The 12,929-nt window shown below is 38.4% G+C and overlaps 1 protein-coding gene across 6 annotated transcripts in view; it reads right to left on the bottom strand.

The window, feature by feature from the left end:
• dnajc13 (DnaJ heat shock protein family (Hsp40) member C13) overlaps positions 1 to 8,538 on the bottom strand; it is a 119,401-nt gene extending 110,863 nt beyond the window's left edge. For 4 of the 6 annotated variants that reach the window (XM_079805937.1, XM_079805934.1, XM_079805935.1 and 1 more), the window contains exon 1: positions 8,365 to 8,502. The gene's annotated coding sequence lies outside the window, so the exon portion shown is untranslated. Of the gene's footprint in view, positions 1 to 8,364 lie in introns of all 6 variants that reach the window. The other 2 variants (XM_079805939.1, XM_079805936.1) reach the window with 2 other exon arrangements.
• Between the last annotated feature and the right edge of the window lie 4,391 nt (positions 8,539 to 12,929).

The raw sequence follows: 12,929 nt of genomic DNA, 5'->3' as shown, positions 1-12,929 counted from the left end.
AATTGTTTTTTAAATAAATAAGAATTCAACACCTTACATACATCTGTTATTTTGTCTTAGTTATGTTTAGTTAGTAAAGTCTGGTGCCTTTAGTCTCTTCAAGGAAGGTATAAGGTGGAAGATATACAGTTTATTATTAATTCAACAATATATCGGATCGGTATCGGGTATCGACAGATACACAAAGCCCAGGCATCGGTATCGGTATCGGGACTGAAAAAGTCGGATCGGTGCACCCCTAGTTAAGAGTGGACAGCAGTTAACAGGTTAAGAGAGGACAGCAGTTAACAGGTTAAGAGTTAACAGGTTAAGAGTGGACAGCAGTTAACAGGTTAAGAGAGGACAGCAGTTAACAGGTTAAGAGTTACGGCATCCCAAGATGGCCGCGGCGTGAGTGAACGTGTGTCAAGCTCTACTCAAGCATGCTAATTGCAATCATAGTAGCTTTGTAAGATCACCTCTTTTTTTTCTCTCTGACTGCTTTTCAATACATTGGCGTTAATTTCTTATAGCCACACGTTTTCTGTTGTTTGGATTAACGTTACACGATTGGCGCAATGGATGAGTCACATATCTCACTCCAAACTTTGTGGGACGCTATTACACAGAGTAAGTCTGATATGCTGGATCATTTTGATGTAAAAATGGACGTCATTCATAGCAGACTGACTAGTATTCAGAATTCATTAAGTACTGTGGGAGATCAAGTTCATTTGTTAGAGCAACGTGTTGGGGCTAATGAGGACAACGTACAAGTATGTGTCGCTCGGATTCAACAACTGGAGAAAGACAACGCCTACCTGCTGGACAAAGTTGACGATTTGGAGAATCGAAGTCGACGTTCTAATCTCCGCTTTGTTGGAGTACAAGAGTCATCGGAAGGCAGTGATATTGCCGGCTTTATGTCCCGTTTGATTCCACAGCTTTTGGGACAAGACAACTTTTACACTCCGTTGATCATTGAATGGGCTCATCGCTCTCCGACAGTTCGTCAAAGCGATAGAGCCAATCCTAGACCTATTATGATCAAGCTCCTTAATTTCCAGGACAAAGTGAAAATTCTTCGCATTGCGAGAGAGAAAAAGAAGCTCGAGTACAACGGGACACGCGTATATATCTATCCGGACTTCAGCGCTGACCTGATGAAGAAGCGCAGGAGCTTTGATCCTGTTAAACGGAAGCTTCGCGAACTTAATATGAAATACTATCTTAGATATCCTTGCACGTTGTGTGTTTTTGTTGATGGCAAACAGCAGCGTTTTAGCTGCCATAAAGATGCTGAAGCTGTCTACATGTCACCTCAGACTTCACCAGAATAATTTAATGTTTGTCTGATGAGAGGCTTGATTTTTCGGATAACTGAAGTTTGTCAGTAGCATGATTATTATTATTGTGTGGAGGTAGTTTTTGTGATGTGAAATACTCTTTTGGAGCATTGGATTCTGTATTACCTCACACAGAGCTACTGTGTTTAATTTATTATTATTGCTGTTTGAGTTGAGTTGATGAGACGGTTTTTGACCTATATTATTTGGTTTACTCACTGGAATGCCCTGGAACATGGTCTCTGGGGCAGCTGGGTTAGTCTTGAAGGGTGTCATGTTTTTATGTTTATATGTTTTGTATTTAAATGTCCTGTCTGTTTGTTTTGTTGTGATCAGTTTATTTGATAGTTTTTGCAACCTTGTAATGAATTCTTGGATTCAGTTATTTTTGTTCTTATATTTGACCAGTGACAGTATCATTGTTAGTTATTTTCCAAGCTGGATAAAGTTAAGGGATTAAAAATCATTCACTTGAATATTAGAAGTCTGGTGTGTAAAATTGACTTACTTCGTGTATGGGTTGATTTAAATAAGCCTGATATTATCACTCTTTCCGAAACATGGCTCAATAGCAATGTTTCGGATAATGAAATTAACTTAACCAATTATGTTGTTTACAGATCGGATAGGTGCTCCAGGGGTGGAGGTGTGGCTGTATATGTTTCTACAGGTCTTGTTTCTGAATTAATTATACCTTCGATTGATCCTTTATATTTTGAATGTATTTTTGTTAAGGTGGTTTTCCACTTAAATAAATGTATAACCATCGGGAGCATATACAGGCCACCCTCTTCACCAGTGGAGTCCTTTAACTGCCTGATATCCACTATTAATTCAGTTTTTGGTAAAAATGAGTTAATCTTATTAGGTGATTTCAATAAGAATTGGTTGGATATGTCAAGTAATAAAGAGAAAAATATATTTAATAATTTAAATCTTACCCAATTAATTACTGAGCCTACTAGAATTACTTCTCGTACACAATCTCTTCTTGATTGGATACTTGTCTCACACCCAAATAGATTTTTAAGGTCCGGTGTGTTGTCTGACTGCTTTAGTGATCATTCAATTATATTTTGTGTATGGAAAATTAAAGTACCTAAATTGCCACCAAAATTAATTAAAATCAGACAATATAAAAAACTGAATTTAGATTTATTTATTCATGATTTGATTTCTATAAATTGGAATAGATTTAATTTAATTCCTAATGTACAAGACGCTTGGGATTTTTTTTATACTGAGTTTATAAATGTTGTAGACAAACATGCACCTTGGAAAATTGTTAGGGTTAAGGGCAATCATCTTCCTTGGATTAATTCTGAACTTATTAGTCTCTTTAGGCAAAGGGACAAAGCATGGACAACATTTCGTCAGACAAGAAGTGATGTTGATTGGGAAGTCTATAGGCATTTAAGAAATTTGAGCAAAACAAAAACTCGAAATGCAAAGTCTAATTATTATAAAGAATGTCTTTCTTTCCATTATAAAAATCCTAAACAATTCTGGAATAAAATTAAAAACATTATTAATACATCGAATAAACATTCAGTTAATCAAATTAGAGATAATAATAATATAATACTTCATGACTCCTTATCTATTGCGCAAGAATTTAATCAGCATTTTTCTTCAGTTTCGTCTACTTTAGTGTCTGCCTCTTACTTGAATACTGATATTTGTAATGAGACTGCATCATGTAATAGCTTATTTTCATTTGAGAAGATTGCTCCTACTGATGTCCAGAGTGCTATTGATGAATTAAAAGTGACTAGTGGTGAAGGATTAGATGGAATTGAAAATAGGTATCTTAAATTAACTTCACATATTCTTATGTATCCACTAGCTGATTTATTTAATCTTTCTTTGTTTACATGTGAGTTGCCGATGATCTGGAAATGTGCACGCATTACTCCGCTTTATAAGGGAGGTGATGTACTTGATATTAATAATTATAGACCAATATCTATTATATGTTCTATATCTAAAGTTTTTGAAAAATTAATTTATAAACAACTTTCAAATTATTTATCTATCAATAATATTCTATCCTCATCTCAATCTGGTTTTAGGTCTAATCATTCCACAACTACTGCATTAATTAAGTTTACAAATGATGTGTTTTCAGCCTCAGATAATGGAAAGCTCACAGGTGCTATTTTTCTTGATTTGACTAAAGCTTTTGATTTGGTTGATCATTACTTGCTTTTAGATAAACTTCATGCTATTGGTTGTTCAAAAAATACAATTTTGTGGTTTAATTCATATCTGCACAACAGGAAACAATGCGTAGTCCTAAATGGGAATAAATCTGATTTTCTGACTCTCCAGAGAGGTGTGCCTCAAGGTTCAGTTCTGGGACCACTTCTTTTTTCTATTTATGTTAATAATTTACCATTACTTCTTAAAAATTGTCAGGTTCAACTTTATGCGGATGATACTGTCATATATACATGTAATTCTGATCCTATACAAATTCAATTATCTCTTCAATTGGATTTTAATAGTTTACAAGACTGGCTTTTGGCTAATAAATTAGTGCTTAATAAGACCAAGTCATATACTATGATTTTTGGCTCCAGATATAAACTTAATTCTAAAAGCTGTTCTTGTGTTATATCATGTAAAGATGGTACTCCCCTGCATAGAGTTGACACTATTAAGTATCTTGGTTTATGGCTTGATTCTAAACTCTCCTTTAAACCCCACATTAATCATGTTTTACGAAAAGTCAATGTTGGAATGAGTATTTTGCATCGGTCTCGAAATTGCTTCACTTATAGTGTTCGTAAGAAACTAGTTGTTCAATTAATTTTTCCGTTTTTTGATTACTGTGATGTGGTTTATCAGACGGCATTAAAATCTGATCTTGTCTTACTTAATTCGGCATATAATAGAATTTGTCGATTCGTTTTAGGATGTTCTTTTTCCACTCACCACTGTACAATGTATGATGCACTCCAGTGGCCATCTTTGAATGTGAGAAGGCAGACTCACTGGCTCCAATTTATATTTAAGTGTATTTACTTTCATTATCCTACTTATCTACAACAATACTTTGTACTCTTTTCTTCAAACTACCAAGTGAGGCATTCTGTCCAGACTTACTTTTTAGTTCCTCGTGTTAAAAAAACAATTGGTAAGAGAGCATTTATGTTTAAAGCTGTACTAGACTGGAATAATTTGCCTGTAGATATTAGATCCATTACTTCTTTTCGGTTGTTCAAACAATCTTTATTATCTTATTTTAAAGTAGATTGCACGTGCTATCATTGAAACTGTCGTTGTTATGTGTACTGTTGTTGTTGTTTTTTTTTTTCTTTCCTCTCTTTTTTATTTTTTTTTATTTTTTATGTATGTATTGTTAATAGTATTGTTAATTGTAATCGTATGTTCCCTAAGTTGTAATTGTATTTCATTGTGAGGACCCCCTCGAAAACGAGATGATACATCTCAAGGGGTTAATCCTAATAAATTCAAATAAATAAAGAGTTAACAGGTTAAGAGTGGACAGCAGTTAACAGGTTAAGAGTGGACAGCAGTTAACAGGTTAAGAGTGGACAGCAGTTAACAGGTTAAGAGAGGACAGCAGTTAACAGGTTAAGAGAGGACAGCAGTTAACAGGTTAAGAGTTAACAGGTTAAGAGAGGACAGCAGTTAACAGGTTAAGAGAGGACAGCAGTTAACAGGTTAAGAGAGGACAGCAGTTAACAGGTTAAGAGTTAACAGGTTAAGAGTGGACAGCAGTTAACAGGTTAAGAGTGGACAGCAGTTAACAGGTTAAGAGAGGACAGCAGTTAACAGGTTAAGAGTTAACAGGTTAAGAGAGGACAGCAGTTAACAGGTTAAGAGTGGACAGGTTAAGAGTGGACAGCAGTTAACAGGTTAAGAGTGGACAGGTTAAGAGTGGACAGCAGTTAACAGGTTAAGAGTGGACAGGTTAAGAGTGGACAGCTGTTAACAGGTTAAGAGAGGACAGCAGTTAACAGGTTAAGAGTGGACAGGTTAAGAGTGGACAGCTGTTAACAGGTTAAGAGAGGACAGCAGTTAACAGGTTAAGAGTGGACAGGTTAAGAGTGGACAGCAGTTAACAGGTTAAGAGTGGACAGGTTAAGAGTTAACAGGTTAAGAGAGGACAGCAGTTAACAGGTTAAGAGAGGACAGCAGTTAACAGGTTAAGAGCGGACAGCAGTTAACAGGTTAAGAGTGGACAGGTTAAGAGAGGACAGCAGTTAACAGGTTAAGAGTGGACAGGTTAAGAGTTAACAGGTTAAGAGAGGACAGCAGTTAACAGGTTAAGAGTGGACAGCAGTTAACAGGTTAAGAGAGGACAGCAGTTAACAGGTTAAGAGAGGACAGCAGTTAACAGGTTAAGAGAGGACAGCAGTTAACAGGTTAAGAGAGGACAGCAGTTAACAGGTTAAGAGAGGACAGCAGTTAACAGGTTAAGAGAGGACAGCAGTTAACAGGTTAAGAGAGGACAGCAGTTAACAGGTTAAGAGAGGACAGCAGTTAACAGGTTAAGAGTGGACAGGTTAAGAGAGGACAGCAGTTAACAGGTTAAGAGAGGACAGCAGTTAACAGGTTAAGAGAGGACAGCAGTTAACAGGTTAAGAGAGGACAGCAGTTAACAGGTTAAGAGAGGACAGCAGTTAACAGGTTAAGAGAGGACAGCAGTTAACAGGTTAAGAGTGGACAGGTTAAGAGAGGACAGCAGTTAACAGGTTAAGAGAGGACAGCAGTTAACAGGTTAAGAGTGGACAGGTTAAGAGAGGACAGCAGTTAACAGGTTAAGAGTGGACAGATTAAGAGAGGACAGCAGTTAACAGGTTAAGAGAGGACAGTAGTTAACAGGTTAAGAGAGGACAGCAGTTAACAGGTTAAGAGTGGACAGGTTAAGAGAGGACAGCAGTTAACAGGTTAAGAGTGGACAGATTAAGAGTTAACAGGTTAAGAGAGGACAGCAGTTAACAGGTTAAGAGAGGACAGCAGTTAACAGGTTAAGAGTGGACAGGTTAAGAGAGGACAGCAGTTAACAGGTTAAGAGAGGACAGCAGTTAACAGGTTAAGAGTGGACAGCAGTTAAGAGTTAACAGGTTAAGAGAGGACAGCAGTTAACAGGTTAAGAGAGGGCAGCAGTTAACAGGTTAAGAGAGGGCAGCAGTTAACAGGTTAAGAGTGGACAGGTTAAGAGTGGACAGCAGTTAACAGGTTAAGAGTGGACAGGTTAAGAGTTAACAGGTTAAGAGAGGACAGCAGTTAACAGGTTAAGAGTGGACAGGTTAAGAGTTAACAGGTTAAGAGAGGACAGCAGTTAACAGGTTAAGAGTGGACAGGTTAAGAGTTAACAGGTTAAGAGAGGACAGCAGTTAACAGGTTAAGAGTGGACAGCAGTTAACAGGTTAAGAGAGGACAGCAGTTAACAGGTTAAGAGAGGACAGCAGTTAACAGGTTAAGAGTGGACAGGTTAAGAGTTAACAGGTTAAGAGAGGACAGGTTAAGAGTTAACAGGTTAAGAGAGGACAGCAGTTAACAGGTTAAGAGTGGACAGGTTAAGAGTTAACAGGTTAAGAGAGGACAGCAGTTAACAGGTTAAGAGTGGACAGGTTAAGAGTTGACAGGTTAAGAGAGGACAGCAGTTAACAGGTTAAGAGTGGACAGGTTAAGAGTTGACAGGTTAAGAGAGGACAGCAGTTAACAGGTTAAGAGTGGACAGGTTAAGAGTTAACAGGTTAAGAGAGGACAGCAGTTAACAGGTTAAGAGTGGACAGGTTAAGAGTTAACAGGTTAAGAGAGGACAGCAGTTAACAGGTTAAGAGTGGACAGGTTAAGAGTTAACAGGTTAAGAGTGGACAGCAGTTAACAGGTTAAGAGAGGACAGCAGTTAACAGGTTAAGAGAGGACAGCAGTTAACAGGTTAAGAGAGGACAGCAGTTAACAGGTTAAGAGAGGACAGCAGTTAACAGGTTAAGAGAGGACAGCAGTTAACAGGTTAAGAGAGGACAGCAGTTAACAGGTTAAGAGAGGACAGCAGTTAACAGGTTAAGAGAGGACAGCAGTTAACAGGTTAAGAGTGGACAGGTTAAGAGTTAACAGGTTAAGAGAGGACAGGTTAAGAGTTAACAGGTTAAGAGAGGACAGCAGTTAACAGGTTAAGAGTGGACAGGTTAAGAGTTAACAGGTTAAGAGAGGACAGCAGTTAACAGGTTAAGAGTGGACAGGTTAAGAGTTAACAGGTTAAGAGAGGACAGCAGTTAACAGGTTAAGAGTGGACAGCAGTTAACAGGTTAAGAGTGGACAGCAGTTAACAGGTTAAGAGTGGACAGCAGTTAACAGGTTAAGAGAGGACAGCAGTTAACAGGTTAAGAGAGGACAGCAGTTAACAGGTTAAGAGAGGACAGGTTAAGAGTTAACAGGTTAAGAGAGGACAGCAGTTAACAGGTTAAGAGTGGACAGGTTAAGAGTTAACAGGTTAAGAGAGGACAGCAGTTAACAGGTTAAGAGTGGACAGGTTAAGAGTTAACAGGTTAAGAGAGGACAGCAGTTAACAGGTTAAGAGTGGACAGCAGTTAACAGGTTAAGAGTGGACAGCAGTTAACAGGTTAAGAGAGGACAGCAGTTAACAGGTTAAGAGCGGACAGGAATGGGTTAAGCCCATCAGAGATCAGACCAGCCTACTTTGACAGATGATGATGAAAGGATTCCATGCAGTTTAACTTTCCATTGTGCAAAACTCCAGCAATAAGCAAAACATTATGAACACTTTGATGTCAGCTGTCATCTAACACAGATATTGACACATTGTGCTACTGTTGTACAATAAGACCCTACTCTCTAACTATGCCCCCCCTTACAAACCACAGTTTCTGTCAAACTCAAGCGTTTCCTGAGCACAGACGCCCATCAGCACCGCGATGACAGCCCGACGCGTCGCGTTCTCTGGGGTTTGCTGTGGTATTTACAGTAAACGCTCGCGTCACTGGCCTTATCGCGCGCGGTGAACGCGGTGCAGGAGAAGAGTCGCGCCGCGGGGCTTTACCTGGATCTGTGCTGTCAGAAGCGGCTCGGTTCTGTCCCTCGGACCCCCGCCCTCCGTTATGCGGTTCTGCTGCGGCTCAATGATCCCAAACTGAAGCCCAAACTGGCCGAATGCGCTCCTCTCAGTGAGAAACCCAGGACGCCGCCATCTTCATTCTGCCACCAGCAGGGCTCTGCGCATGCGCAGGACGGCCGCCTCTCACGCGTGTGTCAGCTGATGGGCTCGTCAGGAAGTAAAGATCGGACCCCCTAATATGATCATTCCGGACCCCCATCCTAACAGTTAAAGACACCTGTGTGTGTGTGTGTGTGTGTGTGTGTGTGTGTGTGTGTGTGTGTGTGTGTGTGTGTGTGTGTGTGTGTGTGTGTGTGTGTGTGTGTGTGTGTGTGTGTGTGTGTGTGTGTGTGTGTGTGTGTGTGTGTGTGTGTGTGTGTGTGTGTCTGTGTGTGTGTGTGTGTGTGTGTGTGTGTGTGTGTGCGCGAGCGTGCGTGTGTGTGTGTGTGTGTGTGTGTGTGTGTGTGTGTGTGTGTGTGTGTGTGTGTGTGTGTGTGTGTGTGTGTGAGTGTGTGTGTGTAAAGACCCCTTTAATACCGAGACACATCAACAGCCCACAAATGTGTACAATGTAAAAAGATTTAGAATAATATATACATTTAAGATTTAAATTATTTATTTTTTAATTGCTTTATTTTGTTGTAGTTACTTAGTTTAATCTTATTTTTATTTATTTATCATCTTATAAATAAACATTATTCGTTTTATTTATTTTTAACTGGCTTTATTTGTTCATTTTAAATAAATGTTTTTATTTATGTAATTATTTGTATGTTTATTTAAATCAAATGTATTTTAATTTATTTAAATTTTAATTATGTTTGTGATTATGAGTAGATTAGCCCTGATGTGTCTGTGGAGCCGCAGCGCTCTCTTGTGTGTGTGTGTGTGTGTGTGTGTGTGTGTGTGTGATGGGTAGGTTTAGGGGCAGGGGCAGGGGCAGTGTGTGTGTGTGTGTGTGTGTGTGTGTGTGTGTGTGTGTGTGTGTGTGTGTGTGTGTGTGTGTGTGTGTGTGTGTGTGTGTGTGTGTGTGTGTGTGTGTGTGTGTGTGTGTGTGTGTGTGTGTGTGTGTGTGTGTGTGTGTGTGTGTGTGTGTGTGTGTGTGTGTGTGAGTGTGTGTGTGTTAAAGACACAGAGGTGGACAGTAACTAAGCACATTTACTTGAGTTTTGTACTGTTGCCTCTGGCTTGGCGTGCTCAGTTGGGGACACTAAATTTTTCAACTAAACATCGAAATACATCTAAATAATAAACTAAATTAACCATTTAAACTAAATTACTGATCAAATTATTGATCTAAAGCCCACACTGTCACTGTATGATACTTGAAATTTTTCCAGAATGGCTATACAGCTGAATAAAATTATGCTGCATTATTTTCCTGTTTAACACTGTAAAGCTGCTTTGAAACAATCTACATAAAAGCTTAAAAGCGCTATATAAATAAAGTTGACTTGACTTGACTTGACTTGACTTAAGTCCACTTTTTGAGTATCTGTACTTTACTGAAGTATTATTTTTTAGGGAAACTTTGACTTTAACTTCACTACATTTGAAAGACAAATATCATACTTTTTACTCCACTACATTTCTATCAAGATCCTCAAAGTCGAAAGTCGTTTCTGTAGCAGCTTTGAAAGTCAGTGGATAATTTTCTTCTTCTTTAAAATGTTTTTGTTTTGTTTTTTGTAGACAGCCTATCAGTAATCACTCTTGTAGGGTCATGTGAAGTTTCCTAACAATTTCTTTAACACTGATCAGTTTATAGCAAAATGGAAGAAGACGGTTCCTCTGCGCAGTGTGTGCACCCATGGCTATACTTAAAAAGTGTGTTTCAGTTTTGTGAAAAGATTAAAGATTAGTTTAGTTGGCGTACACTTGACACATGTCTCATAAAATGTAAAAAAATGTAAATGTCTGGGAGAAAGAGAAGAGTAAACAGTTGGGAGAATATCGGATGCGTATCAGTGTATATGGTCCATCCATTCCCTGAAATGAAATGACATTATATTTTGCAGGTTGGGATTGTCTGTGAAATGAGGTTAAGGTGGTCGTCTGCTAGCATGTGGGATGGAGCAGCACTGACTGGCTTAAACCACCTTGGCATAATGTGCATTTATACAACAATGCAACAATAATAAAATAATGCATTGACATACAAATGTACTTTTGATACTTAAGTACTTTTAAAAACAAATACTTCTGTACTATTACTTAAGTAAAAATCTGTTTTTAGAACTTTCACTTGTAACGGAGTAATATTTGACCAGTAGTACTTTTACTTTTACTCAAGTAATAGAGTTGTGTAGTTTGTCCACTTCTGTAAAGATGTGAAGGGTGTCGTGTTTGAGCTTCGCTGGTCAGTGCAGGATCGAGGCTTCATTTGATGCATTAGTTTGGATGGCTGTAGTTGAGTTAGACTGGCTGAATTAAGCAGCTCATGAACACTTCATCACTAGAAAACCAGTCATTAATCTATAATCCAAACCGTAATCTATAACCCAAACCATAATCTATAACCCAAACCATAATCTATAACCCAAACCATAATCTATAACCCAAACCATAATCTATAACCCAAACCATAATCTATAACCCAAACCATAATCTATAATCCAAACCGTAATCTATAACCCAAACCATAATCTATAACCCAAACCATAATCTATAACCCAAACCATAATCTATAACCCAAACCATAATCTATAATCCAAACCGTAATCTATAACCCAAACCATAATCTATAACCCAAACCATAATCTATAACCCAAACCATAATCTATAACCCAAACCGTAATCTATAACCCAAACCGTAATCTATAACCCAAACCATAATCTATAACCCAAACCATAATCTATAACCCAAACCATAATCTATAACCCAAACCATAATCTATAATCCAAACCGTAATCTATAACCCAAACCATAATCTATAACCCAAACCATAATCTATAATCCAAACCGTAATCTATAACCCAAACCATAATCTATAACCCAAACCATAATCTATAACCCAAACCATAATCTATAACCCAAACCGTAATCTATAACCCAAACCATAATCTATAACCCAAACCGTACTCTATAACCCAAACCATAATCTATAACCCAAACCATAATCTATAACCCAAACCATAATCTATAACCCAAACCATAATCTATAACCCAAACCATAACCCTAACCCTAATCTATAACGCTTCCATAATCTATAACCCAAACCATAATCTATAACCCAAACCCTAACCATAATCTATAATCTATAACCCTAACCATAATCTATAACCCTAACCATAATCTATGACCTTTCCATAATCTATAACCCAAACCCTAATCTATAACCCTAACCATAATCTATAACCCTTCCATAATCTATAACCCAAACCATAATCTATAACCCAAACCATAACCCTAACCCTAATCTATAACCCTAACCATAATCTATAACGCTTCCATAATCTATAACCCAAACCATAATCTATAACCCAAACCCTAACCATAATCTATAATCTATAACCCTAACCATAATCTATAACCCTAACCATAATCTATGACCTTTCCATAATCTATAACCCAAACCCTAATCTATAACCCTAACCATAATCTATAATCTATAACCCTAACCATAATCTATAACCCTAACCATAATCTATAACCCAAACCATAAATTATAACCCAAACCCTAATCTATAACCCAAACCATAATCTATACCCAAACCTAAAGAGTCTAAACTACGGCTCAGTAAATTGTCTGTCCAATGTGTGGAAAACCTGGACATTCTGACAGAAATAAACCGCATGTTCTTCTTGTGGGGTGAGACTCCGGTCATACGTGATTTTAGTCCGGTGAGGGAAGCACATGATGGTGTGACTGAATGAAGGACCGCAGGAAAAAGCCTGGCTTTGATCAGGACACAGTTTCCCTCCAGACATTATCAATCGCTTCCTTCATGAAGCTTTAGAGACGGGTTTTCTGCTTCACACACATCACACACTTCTGTCCTCACACACATCAGACGTCAGATATCACACACTTCTGTCGTCACACACATCAGACGTCAGATATCACACACTTCTGTCCTCACACACATCAGACGTCAGATATCACACACTTCTGTCCTCACACACATCAGACGTCAGATATCACACACTTCTGTCCTCACACACATCAGACGTCAGATATCACACACTTCTGTCTTCACACACATCAGACGTCAGATATCACACACTTCTGTCTTCACACACATCAGACGTCAGATATCACACACTTCTGTCCTCACACATCAGACGTCAGATATCACACACTTCTGTCGTCACACACATCAGACGTCAGACATCACACACTTCTGTCTACACACACATCAGACGTCAGATAACACACACTTCTGTCGTCACACACATCAGACGTCAGACATCACACACTTCTGTCCTCACACACATCAGACGTCAGATATCACACACTTCTGTCGTCACACATCAGACGTCAGATATCACACACTTCTGTCGTCACAC

The sequence above is a fragment of the Gobio gobio genome, assembly GCF_949357685.1.
Source record: "Gobio gobio genome assembly, chromosome: 23".
Taxonomy (NCBI): domain Eukaryota; kingdom Metazoa; phylum Chordata; class Actinopteri; order Cypriniformes; family Gobionidae; genus Gobio; species Gobio gobio.
The sequence above is the reverse complement of the archived record's forward strand: the minus strand, read 5'-3'. Positions and strand labels throughout refer to the sequence as shown.